This window comes from Puma concolor, chromosome A2 (assembly GCF_028749965.1).
Source record: "Puma concolor isolate L17-30 chromosome A2, mPumCon1.1.hap2, whole genome shotgun sequence".
Taxonomy (NCBI): domain Eukaryota; kingdom Metazoa; phylum Chordata; class Mammalia; order Carnivora; family Felidae; genus Puma; species Puma concolor.
In genome coordinates, this window is record NC_141668.1 from 64,747,218 (window position 1) to 64,771,626 (window position 24,409).

Below are 24,409 nucleotides of genomic sequence, written 5' to 3' on the forward strand. Positions count from 1 at the left end.
GCTGCTGCAACCTGCGTCCGCGCCTGCGCAGAGCTCTCTCCTAGGAGGTGTGTGACCCAGCAGTGCGCACGACGCATGCGTCTTTCCTCCGCCCTGCTAAAGTCCGGAAGGGCAACTGCTATGAGTGTGCACCCTCCAGGTTATGTTACCTTGGTCTCTCTCAAGTCTTGAAGGTAAAAATTGGCCGCTCTCGCCCTGGAAAATTTAAAAATAATAGTACTTCCTTTTTCTTTCTTTCTTTTTTTCCTGTCAGGCCTTTTCCTTTTGCAAAGGGGGAAAAACAAAACATACACTATCTACTTCAAACCCTCAGCTAAGAAGCTTTCTATCCACGCCTTGCGAGTCGTCCGTGATTGACACTCGGCGACGCTGGGAGTAGGATAAACTGGTTGGTAGACACGCGTCTGACAGCTGAAAAATCACATCATTTAAAATTTAGAAACTAACCCAGTAGAAGGAAACCAAGCTTGGCAGGAGCCCTAGTTTTGTTTGTTTTGGTTTTGTTTGTGTTTTGCACATGGTTCACCTCCCTCCACTCCCCCTCCTGCCCCTTCCCCCTTAAGTACGTGGTTACAGCAGGATAAGATCCCAGCCCAAGTCACTGTGCTTCAATTTATCGCTGTGGCTTGGGGCTACTGTCCCCAACGTCTCAAAGGCTAGGTTATCTCCTTTGGAAGATGAGAATAACAATACAATTGCAGACTAGACTCGCTGCCTTCAGAGAATTTAACGTTTAATGAATGTTACCTATTGTTACAATCACGGTCACAGCATACATAGTAACCAAGAAAGGAAGTGACAGTGTTTTATTTCTCTTCTGACGGGATCAGTGTGTTTAACTGGTGGAATAGTAAGATGTAAAAATAAGAAATATAAGTCAAAATAATATGCAATTTAAGATTTAAAGTTATTACATACACATGTAAGCCAATAAGCCTTCTCAGCCAATGTTGGGGAAAATGTAGTTTCATAACTTTCTGACAGGCATTTTAGCAATACATATCAAGAGAATTAAACATTTGGGGACACCTGGCTGGCTCAGTCGGAGGAGCCTGTTGACTCTTTAGCTCCAGGTGGTGGGGTGGTGAGTTCCAGCACCTTGCTGGGTGTAGGGATTACTAAAAAAAAAAAAAAAAAAAAAAAAAAAAAAAGACTTTTTTAAAAAGAGTATTAAAACTTTTAATTTTCACATTCTTTCGCCCAGCAAGCCCACCCTTTGGAATTTATCCTAAAGCTAATGAGAACTCTCAAAAGATTTCTGTACAAACTGTGTTCATTTAACTTAAATGCCCAATAATGGGGCATTGATTAAATCATTCAGCCTCTCTTGTTTAGCCAAATCTTTCTCAAAGGTGGAGGAAGGGGGAGGGGCTGGCATCTTCCACTAACATTGTTTGACTTTTCTTTTTTTTTTTTTTTCTTAATTTTTTTTTTCAACGTTTATTTATTTTTGGGACAGAGAGAGACAGAGCATGAACGGGGGAGGGGCAGAGAGAGAGGGAGACACAGAATCGGAAACAGGCTCCAGGCTCTGAGCCATCAGCCCAGAGCCCGACGCGGGGCTCGAACTCACGGACCGCGAGATCGTGACCTGGCTGAAGTCGGTCGCTTAACCGACTGCGCCACCCAGGCGCCCCTTGTTTGACTTTTCAAAGTAAGTAGCTTGACTACACAAATCAGAATCTTGGAGACTCCCTCTTCTAGTGGCAAACAGAGATACACAACAGTATTTTGTATGCATTTTCAAAGGGTTCACAGATTTTCATAAAGTCCATCCATTAAGACCACTGGAAAAACCCTGGTTGTAAAATGACAAAGTATTAATGTGGCAAGAAAATGGGTTATAAAACCCATTTAGATAAAAATGGTTGTATGTAGACCTAAATCAGTACAATAACAGTGTTACATTTTCTCGTTCGCAAAAGTTGTTTTAAGAAATTATAATTATGAATTAGAGATAGAGGATTCAATCATGGTATATTAATACTAGGTGACCCACATTTCAGAAAACTCTGAACAGATTCATCCTCTTTTCACAACTTTTTAAAAATTTCCTCAATTAAAAAAGTATCATCATTATTTAAATTGGGTTTAACATTTAAAGGAATGAGTTTTAATTTTTATTTATGAAATGGGACACCCATGATTCTGGCTACAGGGGTTCTTCAGAGTTCTTCAGTGGCACCTAAGGTGATGAATTGTGGAAAGATGTCCAAATAGATTCAGTGTTTTATGGGTCTTCATTTTTATTTTTATTTTTTTCTCAACGTTTTTTTATTTATTTTTGGGACAGAGAGAGACAGAAAATGAACGGGGGAGGGGCAGAGAGAGAGGGAGACATAGAATCGGAAACAGGCTCCAGGCTCCGAGCCACCAGCCCAGAGCCTGACGCGGGGCTCGAACTCACGGACCGGGAGATCGTGACCTGGCTGAAGTCGGACGCTTAACCGACTGCGCCACCCAGGCACCCCGGGTCTTCATTTTTAAAAATACAAATGCCTTAACCATATAAGTAATCCTTTAATATAATGCAATAAATTTGAGGTAAGAATGAATAAAAAAAATCAAATTAAAAATTTAAAGTGTAAGTCTTAAGGGAGCTTCTATAGTAAGAGAACTTATTATTTCCACATCTAGTATCCTCTGACTCAAAATGTTTTAAAAGATCTAGTTGGAGGGGTGCCTCGGTGGTTCACTTGGTTGAGCATCTGACTCTTGATTTTGCCTCAGGTCAAGATCCCAAGTTCGTAGGATGGAGACCCAGGTGGGGCTCTGCACTGAGCCTGGAGCTTGACTAGTATTGGGCTCGACTAGTATTGTCTCTCTCTCTCCTCTCGCTCCCTTACCACTTTGCATGTGTGTTCTCTCTCTCTCTCTCTCTCTCAAATAAAAATAATAATTAAAAACCGAGTTAGAGCCCATAAATAAATTTATATTTTTTCATTACATGTGAAATCTGAAATAGGAACTGGAAGTAGGTGAGAAACTGAAAATTGAGTAGCGATTCTGCATACGTAATTACCCAGTGTAAGTCTCTAGTTCTCCAGTCTTCCTGAATCACCCTTTCTAGCAATATGCAAATGAAATAACCTGAACCTTCTGTAAGTAGAAAGAGGTAGGGGTCCTCAGAAAAGGAAGTCATTTTTAGGCCCCCAGCTATTTTCCATGATCTTACTGGCTCTCCTTGCCCTAACATACTTGCGGAACTCCCTAGAAGGTGTCAGAATTACAAATAAAAGCAGAAACCTCAGTAGTCAATGATTTTAAGGAAATCTTAATGATTTAAGGAAATTTTAAGGAAATGCAAAAACTAACATCTCTAAGAGGCCAGGGCAGGGCCTAACTATAACAGAGACAATAAATTAGTGATAAAACTCCCAGTGCCATTTTAAAAGTGAGCCAGGCCCAGCATGCCTTACCTGAGACCAGGAGCTCCAGACATCATCTAGATTATAACTGCTCTGCGAGCATGCCCATAGCTCCTTCTCCTTGTCCGACAGTTACCTCTGCTTCATTATGTTAAAGTCTCCACCCATGGAGGAGTACAGGCTTTATTTAGCCTAAGATGCGTGTATCGGCATGTTTTCTAAGTGTGCCTGTGCAGTGTTATACCCACCTTTACTTGTGATGTCAAAGCTCCCATTTCTGGATAGTCATCCTAACCCTAAATAAAAGAAACCCACTTAATGCCACTCAGGGAATCATGGCTTTGGAAGTTAGTCACAGTGATCTACTGTAGTTGCTGTAAACAAAGTTTCCTTTGTGTGACAACTTCACCTGGTGTTGTCTCCACCTGTGAGGCACCAAAGAAAGGACTCTAGTTACTTACATTACACTTCCTCAATGGAGTGCATTCCCCAGTTTTTCTAAATATTTCTGAGAAGAAGGGCTTACAGCTCTGCTGATAATTTACTGTCATTATTCGATGTGCTTAGCTCCTGGCTCAAGTCTTGGTCACTGTGTGCTGTCTCGTCACTGCTTCTGGATGCTTCTTTGTTCTCTCTATATCCCTTTGCCACACGTTTAAACACAGTTCTTTTCCATCATATCACAAGTCACCATGAACAAAAATCTGTATGTGCAACAGTTTACCAAAGACTTGTAGAAATTAAAAAGTGGTTTAAGTACAAAAAACAAAAAAACCAAAAACCAACGGAACAACTTAAAACAATATCAGACACTGATTTTTCACTAAAGTTCGAAGTTCATTTTCTGCCAAGAGTCATGTTGTAGTGATTCCCCTTCTTCCTAAGCCCAGTCTCTTCCATCTCTCCTTCCCCAGCAGCCCACCCTCACTCTCCATTGAGCTTTTTCCCAAATGCTTTTCTATAAGTTCTGAAGCCCAGAACCCATTTTTCTCAAGCTGCTAGAGATGAAAATGGGGAGTTTCTCTTGCACAGACCAGTTTGGGGCTACCTCAACCTCTCTCTTATGAGACTAGCTACCTCAACCTCTCTCTTATGAGACTAGCCTAGAGATTTCTTTTTATAACAGAACGACCAATTAATATTTGTTCACCAACACAGCGATATCCTTCCAGTGCTTTCAGAATGCAGTGACACTGGGGCGCCTAGGGGGCTCAATAGGTTAAGAGTCTGACACTTGATTTCAGCTCAGGTCATGATCTCACAGTCTGTGAGTTTGAGCCCTCCGTCCAGGCTCTGCACTGACAGCTCAGAGCCTGCTTGGGATTCTCTCCCTCTCGCTCTACCTGTCGCCTGTTCACTCTCTTTCTCTCAAAATAAATAAACATTAAACAAAAAATACAATGACACTGTTATCAAAATTTTAGAATTCTTTCTTCTTTTGTTCCTCTATTCAAAATAGAATGACTAGAACTTAAAAGAACTAACTATAAATATGGAAATTCTTCCTCTGAGATGCCAATTATCAGTTCAAGCACTGGAGGAAAGTGTTTATACCAGTGCTGTCCCACAAAAATGTAATTGAGCAATAAATTTAAGCCATATATGTAATTTTAGCTTTTCTAGTAGCCATGTTAGAAAAAATAAAAGGAAATTTGTAGGTTTAATTATAATAACCCAATATGCCTAAGACATTATTGTTTCATAAAAAGTAATGAGATATTTTACATTTTGTTTCATATGAAGTAAAAAATTTTGTGATTCAGTTCTGAGTAGCCACATGTCAAGTTCTCAACAGCCACATGTGGCTGGGACATATTCTTTTAGACAACACAGCTCCATACAATAATACAAAACACCCGTAGAGTTCCTAGGATTTTCTGATTACATAGAGCTAAAAAGTTTTAATTTAAGAGAGAAAATATCATTTACATTTACTTAAAAATCTTTTTTTAATGTTATTTATTCTTGAGAGAGATAGAGAAGGAGCACGAGCATGGGAGGGGCAGAGAGAGAGGGAGACACAGAATCCGAAGCAGGCTCCAGGCTCTAGGCTCTAGGTTGTCAGCACAGAGCCCGATGCTGATGCGGGGCTTGAACTCAGGAGCCGTGAGATCATGACCTGAGCTGAAGTCGGTGGCTTAACTGACTGAACCACCCAGGTTCCCCTCATTTACATTTTCATCTTAGTGTGTGCTAAGATTTTTGTGCTAACCTCAAACTGTCCTTTAATTTTCATTGTGCTTGTTGTCTCTTCCTAAACACTGCTTCTAAAGCTCCTCCATGCCTTGACTTCTAAATTATGACAGTTTGGTACAGCTTGGTCTGTTAATCTTACTATTTGTTATATTTTCTAACATGGGATCCCTAGAAAAGATTTCTGGGAATTTTCATGAGTCAGTTAGGTTTAGATTTAAGACAGAGGAGGCAAATAGAAGCTAGCACATCTGTAAGAGATATGTCAGAATGTATGTCTTTGACATGCTAATTTCAACTTTTCAAAGTTCTTAAATATCACTGTGAAATATCACATGTTCAGTTCTGATTTCCAAATTACTCTTCAGATTTCGAACACTAGTAATTAATAATGATGACCTTGAAAAATATTAGTAAAAATATTAGTAGCATTATATTAGTAATATTAGTAAATTAGTAAGAAATACTAGTAATATTAGTAAATATTAGTATACAGAATTGGGCATTGGGTATCAGTACAGGACAATGTCCATTCAAGTCAGTGTTCTACTTTGAACAGAAACAATGTGTGTTTCTGAAAGGACCTTTTTTTATCTCTAAGAAATCAATCTCAAAAATAATATCTGTCCATCTATATTGATAAAAATCTAGTAAGCTAACTAGGTAACTCAACAAAACAATGAAATATGGTAAGGTATGTGAATGATAGAAGAATGCTGTGTAAACATACGTATATACTTGTGAAACCATAACCGTCATCAAAATAATGAATCTATTCACACCCACAAAAATTTCCTTGTGTTCTTTTCTTTGCAGGGGGTAGGGGGGAATGCTAGTGCCCCCTTTTTTTTTTCTTTATTTTGTTTTATTTTATTATTATTATTGTTTTTTTTTTTTTAATTTACATCCAAGTTACTTAGCATATAGTGCAATAATGATTTCAGGAGTAGAATCCAGTGATTCATCCCCTACATATACTACCCAGTGCTCATCCCAACAAGTGTCCCCTTAATGCCCCTCACACATTTAGCCCATCCCCCCACCCATAACCCCCCCCCCCCCGCACCAGCAACCCTCAGTTTGTTCTCTGTATTTAACAGTCTCTTATGTCCCCCTCCCTGTTTTTATATTATTTTTGCTTCCCTTCCCTTATGTTCATCTGTTTTGTGTCTTAAATTCCACATATGAGTTGAAGTCATATGATATTTGTCTTTCTCTGATTAATTTTGCTTAGCATAATACACTCTACTTCTATCCACATTGTTGCAAAAGGCAAGATTTCATTCTTTTTGATTCTTGAGTAATACTCCATTATATATATATATATAATATATATGTATATATATTATATATATAATATATATATTAAGGGTTTTAAGGGTTACTGATGAACATGTTTTCACGTGCTTATTTGTCATCTTTTTAACATTTTTGGTGAAGTGTTCAAAATTTTGTCCATTTTTTATTGTTATTATTTTGTTTTCTTTTTATGGTTGTGAGAGTTTTTAATTCTGAATAAGGCTGGACTCTATCAGACATGATGTGCAAAAATTTTACCCCAGTTTGCTGTGGTGCTTTCATTCTCTTAACTATCTTTGAAAGAGCAGAAGTTCTTAATTTTGATGGCATCACATTCATTAATATGACTTAGAGCCTAGTGGGGAAGAGAGTTAAGTAAATCAACAATTACAACATAATGTGATAAGTGCTATGATAAGAATTTGCACAGCAGGTATAGAGAATGGCATTTGGTTCTGACTTAGGGATTAATAAAGACTTCCTAAAGGAGGAGATATTTGTGAAGGAGTTAGCTGAATAAGGCTGGAAATGGAGTTACCGGCAAGAAAAGAAGGTGTGCACAAGCCTGGAGCTATAAAAGTATGATATATTTAACTATAAACATCTGTATGACTAGAACATGGTCTATATATGAGGACAAAAATGCAAAATGAAATTAGGCTAAAACTGAGAAAACAAATTGGTCATGAAGGATCCTGTGCGTTAAGGAGTTATGACTTAATGCTAATCATTATGGCCATATATGCATTTTAGAAAGATTATTCTGGAATTGTTACGGAAAATGAATGAGGAGTGGGTAGATGGGATGTGGAGGCTGACCAGATAAGGAATATGAGAAGGATCCAGAACAAAGTTAATGATGCCTGGGGAACAGAGAAGATGAATAGGTAGGGATAATTGGGAAATAGAATCAACAGGATGTGGTTATTACTGAGTATTTCCTGAAAGACTGTGGGAGGAGTTAAATATAGAATTTGGAGAAAGAAATTTTTAAACCTAAACAAAATCAATGATGTAGCTGAGGAATAGAGCTACATAATTTGAAATTTCATGAACTTGTTTAATATATTTTATTTCCTGACAAACTGTTGTAATGAGATCAATGAGATGGCTGATAGACCAAGATGGCCATTAGATTAGTAATAGCTACTGGGAGTCAAGAATTAGTTGAAGCCCACCATAGTAAAAATATATATACATATGTTTTCAAAACTGAAGATTATTAGAGATTCTATAGAGATCATATAGAGATACTATAGAGAATAATATATTCTTATAGTATTATAGTATGTTATTTACTATCGCCTATGTTTATATTTTGAGGTTATGTGTTAAATAATCAGAACAGCAATCCAGGTGAGACAACAAATCCAGTATGTTATTTGAAAGACACTGGGACTATGCAAGTTGGAGTTCTTGTACTTAAAGGGAAGGAGTAATGACAAAAATAATTTTTCTTCTTCAGTGGCCATAGATATAGATGAAGTCAGAGCATGATAACAAGTTTTATGCGCTCAGTTAGATAACTAGTCAAGTTCAAAAGGTGAGTCCAGCTGAGAAGCAGTGTTTTCAGATTTTAGGGTTAGACAAGATGGTTAGTATTAAAGAAACAAAAAGTTTCAGGAAGAAGAAATCCTTAAAATAGAATAAGAAACTCTGAACAAAAAGCCAACATAATACAAGTTCAGCCAACAAAAATGAGTAATACATTTTTGGCAGGTACTAATCCAATAATTGAGGTTAATGATAACCAAAAGCCTTAAGGTAAGTTCTACTTATATATATATAAGTAGATATATATATATATAAGCAGATATATATATATCTGCACAAAGGTCAGACTTGTTTTCAAAGTACAGGGAAACCCAAGTATGCACAGGAAGAAAAGAAGGAAGACATGACTGGTATGAGAAACTCAGGGAATAAGAAACAAGGCCAGATATGAGTCACAAGGGATCAAGTAGCTTTTTATGACATGAATGCAAGGGAGAACAATCAGCAAAATTAAGTGGTTAGGGGAGAAAAGAAGAAGTATTTTCAGTTTTTTAGTAGGAGATTATCACCACTTTGGCAAAGTGGAGAACTGGGTCCAGAAACCCTTGAGGAGGTGTTCTGAAAGGATTATAATATAGGAAAAATACAGAGCCCAATCAGAAATTTTGAAGTTACAAGAGACTTTTGCTCCAGTTCACAAGCACAAGCAAGAAAGGATTTTAAAAATGGGCGGGGGGGGGGCGGGGGGGAGGGACTTATCAGACCTGAGGACACAAACTTTAATGAATTTAAATCCAAAAGGTAATGAGAATTTCCTAACAGAGGAGAGAATCACAGCTGCTTCATTTTTTTACAGAACAGTTTATGGTGCATACATTGCCTTTATACTACGTAAATGCACCATAAACAGACATAAAGAGAGACCAGCCAATGTTTAATGGTTGTGTGTGGGTTGGAATGATAGATGACAATCTCATGGAGCTCCAGTCAGAGTAAGTGTGCATCCACCCTTTAACTCTGTTCCAAAGGTCTTAACTGAGTGCTCAGAAGTAGTATGTGAAAGGCAGGAATGAGGCAGGATTGCTGGGAGCAGTCCCTTTGAGGATTCCAAGCCTTCATTAAGTTGTACTGCAGCAGCCCTTGGAAGGCTGGGGCAAGGCAATGGGGTGGAGAGGGTTACACTCAGGCACAGTAAGACAGGCAAGACAGGAATAAAGACAACCCTCAGACATGCTGGAAGCTGGGCTTTTGAGCTAAAAGAGTAGCACTTTAGTGGATGAGCTATCAGGTACAAGTAATCTCTAGAGCTTTTCCAGTGCTGAGAACCTAAGCATGTTTTAAGCAACTAAACACTGTAATTAAAGCTTCAAAAGAATCCAGACTTAGCAAATCCAAAGTATTAATACACTCAAATTTCCAAACAAAGAAGTCCAATAGAAAAACTGGCAAGATATTTTTTAGGGCAAATACTATTTAGCCTTCTCTATCTCTGTCTCTCTGTCTCTCTCTCTCTCTCTCTCTTTTTTTATATCTAGCATTTAATAAAACTTATGAGATGTGTGAAGGCAAAAGAAAATGTGAGCTTGGTCAAGAGTGAACTGTTAATAGAGGTAAACACAAAAATGGCTCATTTGTTGAAATTATCTGAAAGGGACTTTAAAATCAGTATTATAAATACGTTTCAGGGTCTGTGGAGAAAGTGGATAACATGGGAACTGTTAAAAAATTGAAATACTAGAAAAATTAATAAAATATCAGTCATAAAAAAATCTTCATAGTATTACCAGCTAACTGGAAGTAGCAGAGAAAAAACTATAAATTTAAGACAGATTAATGGAGATTATACAAACCAAATATAAAGAGCAGAAAAAAGGACAAATGGAAGAAAATATCTGATATCTCCAGGACAGTATCAAATGACCTACCACACTATATGTGGAATACTTGGAATACAAGGAGATGTTCTGATCACCAGAACATTTCTAGCAGAAATTTTAGAAGTTCTTTAGGCTAATGTGAAATAATACCAGGTAGAAGTCCTGCTATATGAATAAACATATAGCAATAATTTTTATTATCTTTATTTTATGTATTTCATCCATTATATCTATCTATAGCTGTATATCTTGAGTAAATATAGTTATGATATAGTTTGGGTTTATAACATACATAGAAGTAAAATATATACCAAAAAGGGCTCAAAATGTAGAAAGAAATGTAAATAGAATTATATTATTGCAGTGTTCTTATATTTTTCTTTATTATTTGAAGGTAAACTAAGATTTGAAGATAGATAAAGTAAAAAAAGTAGGGGAGAATATACTATGAAAACAGTAAGCATAAGAAAGAATGTACCACCATAGTAATATAAGAAAAATAAAACTTCAAGAAAAAGAGTATTACCAGAGATACAGGGGAAAATTCATGTGGTAAAAGTCATTGTTTAAGAAGATATAACAGTTTTCAACATGTATGCAGCTACTAACAGAGTCTTAAAGCCACAAAACAATAATTGGCACAATTAAATGGAGAAATAGACAAAACTATAATAAATAATTGATCAAATAGAAAATCAACAAAAGTATAGAAAATTTGAATAACACTATGTACAAACTTGATCCACTGAAGTTAATACAATATGAAATCCATTAATTAAAAGCACAAATTCCTTTCAACTGCACAAAGAACACTCAGCAAGATAAACCAATTATTTGCTAGCATATAAAAAAGTCTCAATAAATTTGAAAAAAATCAGAAACATATAATACATGTTTTGTGACCACAGATTAGAAATCAGTAACAGAAAAATATCTGGAAAATGGCAAAATACTTAGAAATTAAGTAATTCTTTTCTGAATAATCCATGAATCAAAGAAGAAATCACATGGGGAAAAGTGAGAAATATTTTAAATTCTATAATGAGAACATAATATATCAAAATTTATAGAATGCATCCGAAACTGGTGTAAAATGGAAATTTATAACATTAATTGCCTACATTAGGAAAGAAGAGAGGTGCCTGGGTGGCTCAGTTAGTTAAGTGTCAAACTCTTGATTTCAGCTCAGGTCATGATCTCACAGTTCATGGGTTCAAGCCCTGTGCCAGACTCTGTACTGACAGTGTGGAGCCTGCTTGGGATTTTCTGTCTCTTTCTTTCTCTGCCCTTCCCTCTGTTTCTCCTTTTTTTAAATATAAACTTTAAAAAAAGGTTGAAGGCACAGCTTCTACATTAGAAAACAAAAGAGAAGATAAAATTAAACCCAACTTAAGAAGAAATGAAATATTATATATAAAAGTAGAAATTAATGAAGTAAAAGATAAACTGAGAAAATAAAGTCAAAGTTTATTCTTTGAAGTGATTAATAAATTTGATAAAACCCTAACAAAAAAAATGAAGAAATTATAAATTACCAATATCATTAAAAAAATAGGGGACATCATTACATATCTTACAAACATTAAAGACACAATAAAGGGATATTATGAATAACTTCATGCCCATGTTTCTCAGGTGGGGACAGTTTTGCCCAGAGGGGATATTTCACAGTATCTGGAAATAATTTGGTTGTCACAACCGAAGGGAAGAGGTGCTACTGGACTCTTATGGATATAGGCCACGGATGCTGCTAAATATCCTACAAAACACAGAGCATCCTCCCATAGCAAAGCCTCAAATACCCATAATGTTGAAGTTGAGAATCTCTCCATTGTGTTAGTAAATTCAGTAACTTAAATAATTGAGTGAATTTCTTAAAAAATACAGCTTACCAAATTGACACATAAAGGAATAGAAAAATCTATGTAGATTCACATGTATTAGGGAAATTAAATTGTTATCAAAACCTCACAAAGAAAACTCAAATTTCAGGTGACTTTACCATTAAATTACATCAAGTGTTAAATAAAAAGGAAAACTAATATTAAATAAATTTTTAAAAAACACAGGAAGGAACACTTCCCAACTCATTTTTATGAAGCAGCATAACCTTGATATCAACACTTGGTAAATACAATACCTGAAAGAAAAATTATAGACCCATACACCTTCTCATGATCAAAGATTCAAAATTTGTTAATATTAGCAGATTCAGGGGCTCCTGGGTGGCTCAGTCTGTTAAGCGTCCAACTCAGTTTTGGCTCAAGTCATGATCTCCCGGTATGTGAGTTCAAGCCCTGCATCGGGCTCTATGCTGACAGCACAGAGCCTGGAGCCTGCTTTGGAGTCTGTGTCTCCCTCTCTTTCCATTCCTCCCCTGCTCATGTTCTGTCTCTATCTGTCTCTCAAAAATAAATAAATGTTTAAAAATATATATTAGCAGATTGAATACAGGAATACATTAACTAATAATACTAGTGGCTAACATTGAAACTCAATCTATGTAATTCACAAAATAACAATATAGAAGAAGAAATCATGTCATCATCTAAATAAATGCAGAAAAAAGTAAATTGACTAGCTTTTCAATTCTCATTGATTATAAAAATTTCACCATAGAGGATAGAATCATATATGATGATAAATTGGTAAATGACTTTGTGTCATCATTTCACCGTAATTCTTAGCCAGTGCAATAAAGCATGAAAAAGATTGAAATGCATGAAGTTTATAAACAAAATTGTAAAGAAACAGGATTTTGTGTGTAAAATATTTTATGGGTCCCAGAAAAATATTCCAGAAGTAATATATTATTTTAGTTAGTTCATAGGACACAAATATACAAAAATCAATTGTAATAATTTTCAAATAAAAATCTAAAAATACCATTTACAATTGCATTAAAAAAATTAAATACCTAGGAATAAACCTAATAAAACTCATGCAAGATACCTATATTAAAAACTATAATCTGTTTGAGAGAAATTAATGAAGACTGAAATAAACAGAGATACTATTTTCACAAATTAGAAGGTTCAGTATTAAGGTGTTTCTTTCTCTTCAAATTGGTCTATAGATTCAATTCAATATAAATCAAAATCCTTGAAGTCTTTTTTGATAAAATCAACAATTAGATTCTATAATTTATATGCAAATGGAAGAACTTAGAAGAACCAAAATAATCTTGCCAAAGAACAACAAAATTGAATGACTTGTAATTCCAGATTTCAAGCTATAAAGTTAATGTAATTAAGATAATGTATCATTGTTATTAGAATAGCCGAATAGAATCAATAGAACATAACAGAGTTCAGAAGTAGACTCATGCATTAATTGACCCATGATCCAATTAACTTCCTACAAAGTCAGCTCAATAGTGAAAGGACCAGTCTTTTAATTTGGAATCACTAGATGCTTATATAGAAAAATATAGGCCAATGTGTGGGGCACCTGGGTGGCTCAAGTCAGTTAAGCATCTGACTTTGGCTCAAGTCATGATCTCGTGGTCCGTGAGTTTGAGTCCTGGGTCGGAGGTCAGGGCTGACAGCTAAGAGCCTGGAGCCTGTTTTGGATTCTGTGTCTCCCTCTCTCTCTGCCCCTCCCCTGCTCATGCTCTGTCTCTCAAAAATAAGTAAACATTATAACGTATATATATATATATATATATATATATATATATATATATATATGTATATATATATATATATACATATATATATATATATATTATATATATGCCAATCTGAAAAGGCTTACTGTGATTCCAATTACATGACCTTCTGGAAAAGGCAAAACTACATGAGGTAGTAGTGAAGTAGGTGTTACATGAGGTAAAAAAGATCAGTGGTTGCCAGGCTTTCAGCAGAAGCGAAAGAGGGTTGAAGAGGAAAAGCACAAGGTATTTTTTTAGGATGGTGAAACTATTTTGTATAATACTGTAATGGTGGGCACATGACACTATGGATTGTCAAAACCCATAGAACTTTACAATACAAAGAATGTGCCTAAGTGTAAGTAAATTAAAAAAAAAAAAATTACTAGGTGTGAGATCCCAGGAGTGATGTAGACAAAATCTATTATAAATATATGAAATGACTTTGCTGAAGGTATTAGGAGAAAAAGATACTGACCTAAGTAACTTCAGAAATGAATAGAGTCTTTAAGTCTAAAGGCAAGAGAAAATGTATATAGGCACAGTACTATAGTTCATAAAATTGTTCCATGTTGAGCTACAGAATACGAATTCTGATACCACCATACATATATATGGGAATTGAACCAGTAAGTAATTGCATGGTAGACAGGTGGAGCCAAGGTTTTTGTTATTGGACTGAGAAGTTACAGATAAGCACGGGGAAGAGGCTACAATAATAAATGTAGTATGGGTTGCATTTGTATATGCCAGTATAAACTCATATTTAGCTTAATAGGGATATGGATAATTACATACAGGAATGTTTACAGATTCTTGTATATACACATTAGTATACACACAGATTTCCTTTCTCTATCAGTTGAGAGGGTGTGGAAGCAATAACACCTCAGTACCAATGAGCACACCTAGTAGCCAGAACTTAATTCTAATATCATTCTTTAATAATAGGAGCTAGAGCTCCTGGGAGAAATGGATTATTCTAGAACTGAATCAGGAAATATACAAGATGAGCCTGGAGAAACTTGTAGTGTCAGAAAATAAGAAATTGCTTAAGGAAACAAATAAACACACTCAAGTCATAGGAACTCACAATGAGGGGGATATATCAAAGGGACACAACAGCCAAAGGAAAGAGTTTCCAATGGCCAAAGCTTTTACACTTCAAGCAACAATATAAATAAGGTGGTGGTAGATGGTAATCCAAATTATAAAATATACATCCTTGAGTTCATACAGATATATATATATATAAAAGACTAAATAAATTATAAAATATACATCCTTGAGTTCATACAGATATATATATATATATAAAAGACTAAATAAATGGGGATAAATAGACAAATGATGTATGTAGAGAAATTTGAAATAATTTATGTAGATACTCTTCTCTCAAGGGAGTGGAGCATAACTCCCTACTCCTTAACTGTCGACTGCATATGGTGATTTCCTTCCAAAGAGCACAGTATAGAAGGGGGAAAAATAGTAACTTTGCAGTTGAGAAATCTGATCCACATACCTCAGACAGGCAATCAAGGTGATAAGTCACGCAGATACTATGTACCTTTGGTATAATGCAATGAGAATGGCACTTTACTTCTTTATAAAGTCTTTGTCCCCCAAACCTGCAACTCCACTGTATTGGTCAGGATCCTCCAGAGAAACAACCAACTGGATGTATCTCTCTGTCTATATGTATGCTGATATTGAGATATATATAGAGAGAGAGACAGAGAGAGAGAGAGAGAGACAGAGAGAGAGAGAGAGAGAAAGTTGGAAACCCAGGAAGAGCCAATGTTACAGTTCAAGTCTGAAGGCTATCTGCTGGCCAAATTTTCTCTAGCCCTGGGAAGATCAATCTTTTATTCTATTCAGGCCTTCATCTGATTGAATGAGGCCCACCTCCATTATGGAAAACAATCTGCTTTCCTCAGAGTCCACTGATTTAAGTGTAAATTTCATTCACAAATGCCCTGACAGAGATATCCAGAGTATGTTTGTTTAAATGTTGATACTATGGCCTGGCCAGGTTGGCTCATAAAATTAACCATCACACTCAATCGAATCGTGAGAAAAACAAAAGATCTTAACTGAGAGACATTTTATAAAATACCTAACTAACACTCCTCAAAGCTTTCATTATTAACAATGGAAGTCTGAGAAACTGTCACAAACCAAGAGGAACCTAAGGAAACATGACAACTAAATGCAATGTTGTGTCCTGGATGGGACACTGAAACAGAAAAAGAATCTTAGGTAAAGCCTCTGGAAATGAGAATAAAGTTTGGTAAATTTATCAATATTGATTCATTAATTATAAGAAATGTAACATGGGATATTGGGTGTAAGGTACATGGGAATTCTCAGTACTATTTTCTTACTAACTTAGGGCAGGAAAATATTTATTAGATGATTTATTAAATTATTTATTAAATAGATTATTTATTAAAAAGATTTATTAGGACTACAAAAGGAAATATTGATGTATTTGTTGGTCTTTGTCAAAACTAAGGATTTCTTCTTATCAAGTACACCATCAAATAAGCAAGTTAAGGATGGGGAAATACAATTATGTGACAAAAGACCTTTATTTTTACAAATCAACACTAAAAAGATAAAGCATCCAATTAAAATGGGCAAAAGACATAGCAGAAACCTCGCAAAAGAATACATAGTAATGGACAATTGGAAAATGAAAAAGTAATGAATATCATTAGTCATCAGGAAATGCAAATAAAAAGCACAATGATACACTGCCTGCTATCCATTTAAAGGGCTAAAAACAAAAACAAAAAATTTGACAATACCAAATGCATCAATATTGTTTTATTATTTATTACAAAGTTACCATACTAATACAAAGTATCAATATTGTAGGGTACATAGGAACTCTATTGGTGAGTATGTAGAGAAACTAAAATGCTCATAAGTTGTTAATGGGAATGTAAAAATAAATTATTTGGACTATCTGGCACTCTCTTATAAAGTTAAACATACATCTCTCTTGTGACCCAGCTATCTACGGAAACATAAAATATACACCCACACAAAGACTTGCACATAAATATTCATAGCAGCCTATTCTTATTAAGCCAATATTTGAATTAAAACCCTCCTAACAGGGGTGCCTGGAAGGCTCAGTCGGTTGAGCACTCCTCTTGATTTTGGCTCAGGTCATGATTCCAGAGTCGTGGAATCAAACTCTGCATCAGGCTCTGTGCTGAGTGTGGAACCTGCTTAAGATTCTCTCTCTCTCCCCCCCTCTCTCCCTCCCTCCCACATACACACACACCTCTTCCTCGTGCTCTCTCTCTTTTAAAATAATAATATAATAATAGATAATAGTAGAAAAAATTAAAACAAAGAAAAAACCCCCAACAAATATCCATCAACAGGTAAACCAAATGATACACATTTGTACATTCATATAATGGAATACTACTCAGAGAAAAGGAACAGACTACTGATACAAGCAGCATGGATGAATTTCTAGAATATTTTGTGATATTAAAAATCTACATGCAAAAAAAGAAATGCATACATTGTAATTCATTTACATAAATTCCAAGAAAAGGTAAAACTTATTGTTTTAGAAATTGTTACAGAAATCTCAAAGTAATTGCCTGAGGTGGAGGTAGAAATGGACAGGAAATGGGATATAAAGAAACTTTCTGTTGATTATATAAATGTTCTTGTTTTGAGGGATAGTTAAAGGGTTGCATGCAGTTACCCAAGCTCATTGAACTGAATACTTAGGATCTTCATCTTAATGTATGTAAACTATACTTCAATAAAAATTTAAAATTCATGCTTAATAAAAAGTCAAAGTATTAGGTACACTTTTCCTTCTCTTCACCTCGCTTCATCTTCCAGCCTGGAGGTTCCTATATGTCTTGTCTTTTCATTACTGAGGCTCAATACATGTTATTTTTACCCTCACACAAATAAGGTCATAAATCTACTTGATAAGTTTGGTGCCCTATTTGATGTGGGTATCCTATGATTCCCATTAATCTTCAGGGTTGGACTCTAAATTCCTATTCTGTGAAGCTTTGCCTTTGTCTGGTCTGTGTTGCCCAGTCTTTTTGTTTCATTTTCTTGTCTCTGTTGCCCAAATTGTTTTCTAGGATGTTGAACCCATTTGACCTTCTGTACCTGCATGAACTTTAAAGTTGCTTCTTGTGTCTATGTATCTTTATCATTCACTGTACCATCTCCACGATGCAACACCATGGAATAGAGGAACCATATGTTGTTTTTGAAATACATGTTAACATGGCATACTATAATTTTGAAAGAAATTAATTTTATAAAAATAAAATAATGAGGGTGGATAATAAATGGGAATTGATGCTTTGACTGTATTTGAATAGGTGCATTGTCTCCTATACACCTGGCCTGATTTGATCATAAATAATTTGGATAAAACTTTTAAATTCAGTATGTGTAGTAAATGTCATGAAAACAATTGCATATTACACATCTTAAGTTCTTTTACATGCTTACTGTTAGTTGTGTTCTGATTTATTTTTAAGGTATGGTTCGACAAAGGGGCACGTGGGTGGCTCAGTTAAGCATCTGACTTGATTTCGGCTCAGGTCATGGTCTCATGGTTCGTGAATTTGAGCCCCACACTGAGAGTGCAGAGCCTACTTAGGATTCTCTTTCTCCCTCTCTCTGTCCCTCCCCTGCTCACTGGGCACGTGCTCTCTCCCTCTCTCTCTCAGAATAAATAAATAAACTTAAAAAAAAAAAAAATTTGGTTGGATGAAATGACTACGATGAGATATAAAATAGGCATGTGATACTCAGAATTTTGAAACAGACAGTAGATATGGATTGAATCCTGTAAACCAAAAGGCAATGTTGATGGTGGCTTAAAGTAGTTAATATCAGATGATAATAGCAACATGCCATTTGCACTTGAATCTAGAGAAGGAGTTAGAGAATATTCTTAGATACCAGAAAAAGAAATGAGAATTGGGTCCTGCTGAGCTGGCTGATTAATTCCATACAATTGTGCCTTTTTTTTGTCTGGTCACATTTGTTGCAAAATTTAGCTCCTCAGTATCTGACCTTGGGCGTATGGGCTTGACTGTTGACTGGGTGGCTATTTAACAGGATACTGATGGCTTCCGCAAAAGAATCCAAGTACAGACACTGCCAGGACTCTGCAGTCCTTGTTCTCTTGCCTTTCCTGTCTTATTCTTCCTGCCACTGTTTTCGTTTCTGCTTTCTGCTTGGAATGTGCTCATCACCTTCCAATCAGTTTTATGTTTTTACTGCTTAATCATTATTTCCCAGCTAATGTTAATATACATAGTATATCATCAGTACCTTACTTTTATTATCCTCATCATTAAGAATTAATGATCTATGTGGAAGTGCCCCCCCCAAACCCATTTGCTTGTGGATTTACTTGAGCTTTTTCCTTAATGTAATTGTCCTGATGACATTTCCAACCTATTTGCATTAAAATATTTTGGAGAGCTCAGAATACTTGGCAGCAAGACTTTGAGTTACAAATACAAAAGTAAACAACAGGCAGAGAACATTTGAATAGGCTTTGGCACTAGCCAACTAAACCAATTGAAACAATCTGCTGTTTAAATCTAGTACCTACCTGATGACTAATGGAAAATTACAGAACCTCACTTGTAACCTTGACATTCTTATAAGGCTTTAGTTTTGCAAGAGATCAGACATGCATATGTAATAAGTAGAACACCCAAACAAAAATAAGCTTGTTAAAAACAATCATCTGTGAGAATGTTCTTACTAGTTTCTTTGTACTCCTGGCACCAGAACTTGGCTAATTACATAGAGGTCATTGTTGCAAATATGCCTGGGAGGATTCCTTTATTAGGACTCTATGAACACTTTATATTTAGAATCACCAAACTCACTATATAGAATGAGAACTATATAAAATTTATTATGCAATCAACTGGAAACATAATAATATGCAACAGGCAGTGGATTTCCGTATTCCTTTTTCACTAAGAAATGGCAATAAAATTTACCCTGGTGTTTGTCAGAATGTTGCCTTCTTTTCAATCAAGTCTGGATACATTTTTTTTGTGTGTGTGATTTCCTAGTATGTTGGATATTCTGCTGTGTCCCTTGATGCTTATGGTCCCTATTGGTTTATATCTTTCTTTAAATTCTTACTCCAACTCTTCAAAATCTGTTTTAAGCGTTCTGTGTATTAGTTATCCTTTTTATGAAGTTTGACATTTTTCATATGTTTTAAATAAAATGCTTAGTGCCAATTTTATATTTCCAGATATAGCTTATTTTTCTTTTTAGAGAATATTCACTGTACCTATCTCTTTCTTTTATGGATATTCTGTGTTCTCCAGGTAACTGCCTAAGTGGTTTACTCATAAGTGGAGTACAGAATTCTACTGATTTTGAATGAAAGAATGGAGCTGAAAATTGCAGAAATATGTTAACCATCATAACTTTGTGTAATAAAAAATAACCCCTGAAGTATTTATCTTAACTATTTTATGCTGATATCAGATTACCTACAAATAATTCTAAACATAGTTATATAGATTATTAAACCTCAAAATTTTTGTTCACAGTTATCTGAAAGTAGGTAGGTTAAACATAGTCTTTTAAGAAACTGAAGGATTTATTTTTAAATATTAAGACCCAGGCGCCAATAAATCATATGGCTTACAATAATTGCCTGTATACTTAATTATATGATTGATATTATATAAGATTATTTTTTTCCCTTCTTGGAAAAAATCATTCCAAAGTTCCACTGACCTGTTTTCCATGTTGGAACCTCACATACAACCTAGATGTGAAAAAATAATGCTTTCAGGTATACCCCAAATTAATATTTTCTCACATAATAGTAAAAATTAATTTCATTTTGACAGAATACCTCAGGAAAGAATTTTTGATCGCCATGGTGGTTGTAGATCCATGAAACTGTTCACAAGATATAGAAGTAGCCTAGACATCTCTTAGGTGTGACAAATGGGTAGACCATGTGTTGTTTCAAAGTGAAAATATAAGCCTTGTTAGGTATACAGGCTGTTTTTCAAATTACAGTGTTTGAATTCAAGATTTATTCATGTGTTTTTAAGTTATGTCAATGTTTTTCTTTTATTACAGTATTTCATTCACCTCTTAAGAGTTTTTCACAGGGTGAAGTCAGAAGGTACTATCTTATATTAGTGCAGAATGCAAGGGCACTAAATTCATGTTTATCAGGAAGTTTGAAAAGTAATTTTATCCCAGACCACATTGCCAGAAATATGGTAGGTAAACAATAAATAGTTGTTGTATGAATAAATGCATATCAGAAAGAGGAATATTTTTTCACTATAACTTGAACCATATATATTTTATTCAGTTAAGTGAGGCAAAAGCCTGAGATATGGAAAACTGATGAACTGGCTCCACTCATCATTATTATTTAGTCTTCCATTATTACTTATTATCCTCATTGGGGTTGGCTCATTTATTGTCTACTCCCTCTCTGGCAGTTGTCAATATTTTGTTCCCCCACCCCGCCTCCAAAACCATGTAAATGCTCTGAGCTCTTGTAATCACTGGAACTTCTTCATAAAACTCATAAAGCATACTCTAAAGAAAGAAGAAAGTAAGGAACCAACTATAAACTTTGGAATGATATTGAGACTTAGTATATAAGAACATGCTAATTAATAGCCACTTAGGAGGACACTCATTAAAGTGGACCACATGGTCTGACTATAGTACTGTAGTGATAGATAGCATCTGTGCTATAGAAGCAGTGATAGGAGTAATGTCTTCTTTTTCTTATTTGGAATGCCCAACATCTGGTAAACATTTTTTCTCCTTTGCTTCCTCCACCTCCCAGTGGAAAAGTGTTTGTTACAAAACATTGATCTTACAATTAAACATTCATGACATTGTAGCTTAAATTTCTTAGTTTTCTACTGTTCTCTCCATGTACTTGAATCCTACAAGCCTCTCCATTCTAAACCCTCTTCTTCTTTTTTAAATTTATTTTTTAATTTTTTTAACGTTTATTTATTTTTGAGACAGAGTGAGACAGAGCATGAATGGGGGAGGGTCAGAGAGAGAGGGAGACACAGAATCTGAAACAGGCTCCAGGCTCTGAGCCATCAGCACAGAGCCTGATGCGGGGCTTGAACTCACAAACCGCGAGATCGTGACCTGAGCCGAAGTCGGATGCTTAACCGACTGACCCACCCAGGTGCCCCTAAACCCTCTTCTTCTTATGTAGCTCACCAACTTTAAATCAACTGGAATGTTCTTGTAAATCATTCACATTTATATTCACATGTTAATGTATATCAAAAATTTAAAAACTACATGAACAAAACTCACAGTTTGTTGCAGTAGAAATGCCTTGAACGTGTCTTTCTTTCACTGACTTACCTTGGATATTTGCAAACACTGTAATCAGCAGTAATGATAAAGCAAGATAATATTTCCTTAGTCATGTTAATGTAAATATGAAATAAAATTTGTATCAGTGGTAAGTAGAAAGCATACAGAGTCAGTGAAAAATAATTTTATTAGGAAAATGCAGAAAAGTATAAACATGAAATGCTAATAGTAACATCATGACATCTGTTTTAACATTGAAGAGAGAAATGGGACACTTGAGTAATGGCAAAGCATCAGAGTCTTTTAATATGACAATGCATACTTGAAACAGATTTATTTTCCATTTGTCATACAATATAGGTATTCTAATGTGAACAAGCATAGGAGTCATTGAGGACATTTCTAGAGAGAAATTTCCTTTAACAGGATCATAATTCTGCAGTGGAGCACTATCCATATGTTTTACTGTTCTATTAGCGCTCCCCCCCCCCCCCCCCGCCGTGGATTTGATTCATCTATCAGCTTTAGTTTTCTAATGGTCTCCAAAAGGGAAGAGAGTATTTTGTTTCACCACAGCTGCTCTCACTTAGATGTATGTTGCTTTTGTACAGAGTAATCAGATGTATTACAGTTTAATGACTGTTGTTTTTTGAGTTAGGAGAGCACAGGCCAGTTATATGGAATTGAACCACATTCATTCAATTGAATAGGTTGATTTAATTCCTGGAATCAGTACTGGTAAATCTGCTGGGAAGCCCCACCAAAATTATTTTGTCAATTATAGAATAGCTTTTGATATAATGGAGACCATAATAGTCTCCAGATTTAGAGGATATTGTAACTTAATTAACAAGCAATATGATTAAGAGTCATTTTCAAATAATAATATTGATCCAATGTCAGTAGCACATGTACTCACAGCAGTTCTTCCTGATGTAGGATCACTTACATTAATTCAGTCTCTCTTTTCCTCTCTCTTTTATACACACATACACACATGTATTATTTACACACACAGACACCATTTTGAGATTTAAGAGGTATGAAAAAGACTGAAATTAATTGATGTATACAGAACCAAAGTCTTATTAGCATACTGCTTTTATCAAGTAGTTAATTCATCATCTGTACTCTAAAAACTTTCTGCATTGTTCAAAAGCCTAAATAATTAAATTGCAATGTCAGAATTTTTTATGTTCTAAGTATTATCCATACTTTGGTATGGATATTAAATGGTCTATTTAAAAACCTATTAAATGGTCAATATATTTTCATCATAACACTCAGATTAAAGGTACCATGTTGAATTTAAAATGTCATGCAGGAGGGGCGCCTGGGTGGCTCAGTCAGTTAAGCATCTGGCTTTGGCTCAGGTCATGATCTCATGGCTCCTGAGTTCAAGCCCCGTGTCAGGCTCTGTGCTGACAGCTCAGAGCCTGGAACCTGCTTCGGATTTTGTGTCTCCCTCTCTCTCTGTCTTCCTGCCCCTCCCCCATTGTGCTCTGTCACTCTCTTTCTCTCAAAAATAAATAAATGTAAAAAAAACACGTCATTCAGAAAAAGAGTTAGTTACTTTAGAGAACACATCAGTTTTTAAGTGTTGGCTTCAAAGTAAATTTCCTTCAGAATATTCTGTTTTCTTACAAAGACACTTTTATACATGGATACAGATTATACCTTGGTTATTACTTTCATTAATAAGGGGATTTTTTTAGAATTGATTATTGCCCCTTAGATTCAGTGTTGTTTGAAAACAAAAAAAAAAAAAGGGTGGGGGGCTACTTTCCTGCTTACATCTTTTCATATAGGGAGAAAACAATGACTGGAAGGCACAGGGCTCAAAATTCAGACAAATAAGTGTTGAATTCAGATTTGTGGGTATATGTATGTATGTTTGCATATAGCTCCTCTTCCCTTTAAAAGATTTGGAATGCCTGGGTGGCTCAATTGGCTAAACGTCTGACTTTAGCTCATGTCATGATCTTGCAGTTCATGAGTTCAAGCCCCACGTCAGGTGCCTGCTTCTGATTCTGTCTCACTCTCTGCCCCTCCCCCACTCAAGCTCTGCCTCTCTCAAAAATAAATAAGCATTAAAAATTTTTTTTTAAAGATTGTTGTTATACTTTAATGAAGATGTGCCTATTAGGGGGGTTGTATGGTAA

General features: G+C 35.4%; 1 long non-coding RNA gene across 3 annotated transcripts in view; it reads left to right on the forward strand.

Moving 5' to 3' along the window:
- The first annotated feature begins 41 nt into the window (after positions 1–41).
- Positions 42–24,409, forward strand: part of LOC147583236 (uncharacterized) — a 95,808-nt gene continuing 71,440 nt past the window's right edge. For all 3 annotated transcript variants that reach the window (XR_015246674.1, XR_015246680.1, XR_015246677.1), the window contains exon 1: positions 42–173. This is a non-coding gene — a long non-coding RNA (uncharacterized LOC147583236). The remainder of the gene's footprint in view (positions 174–24,409) is intronic.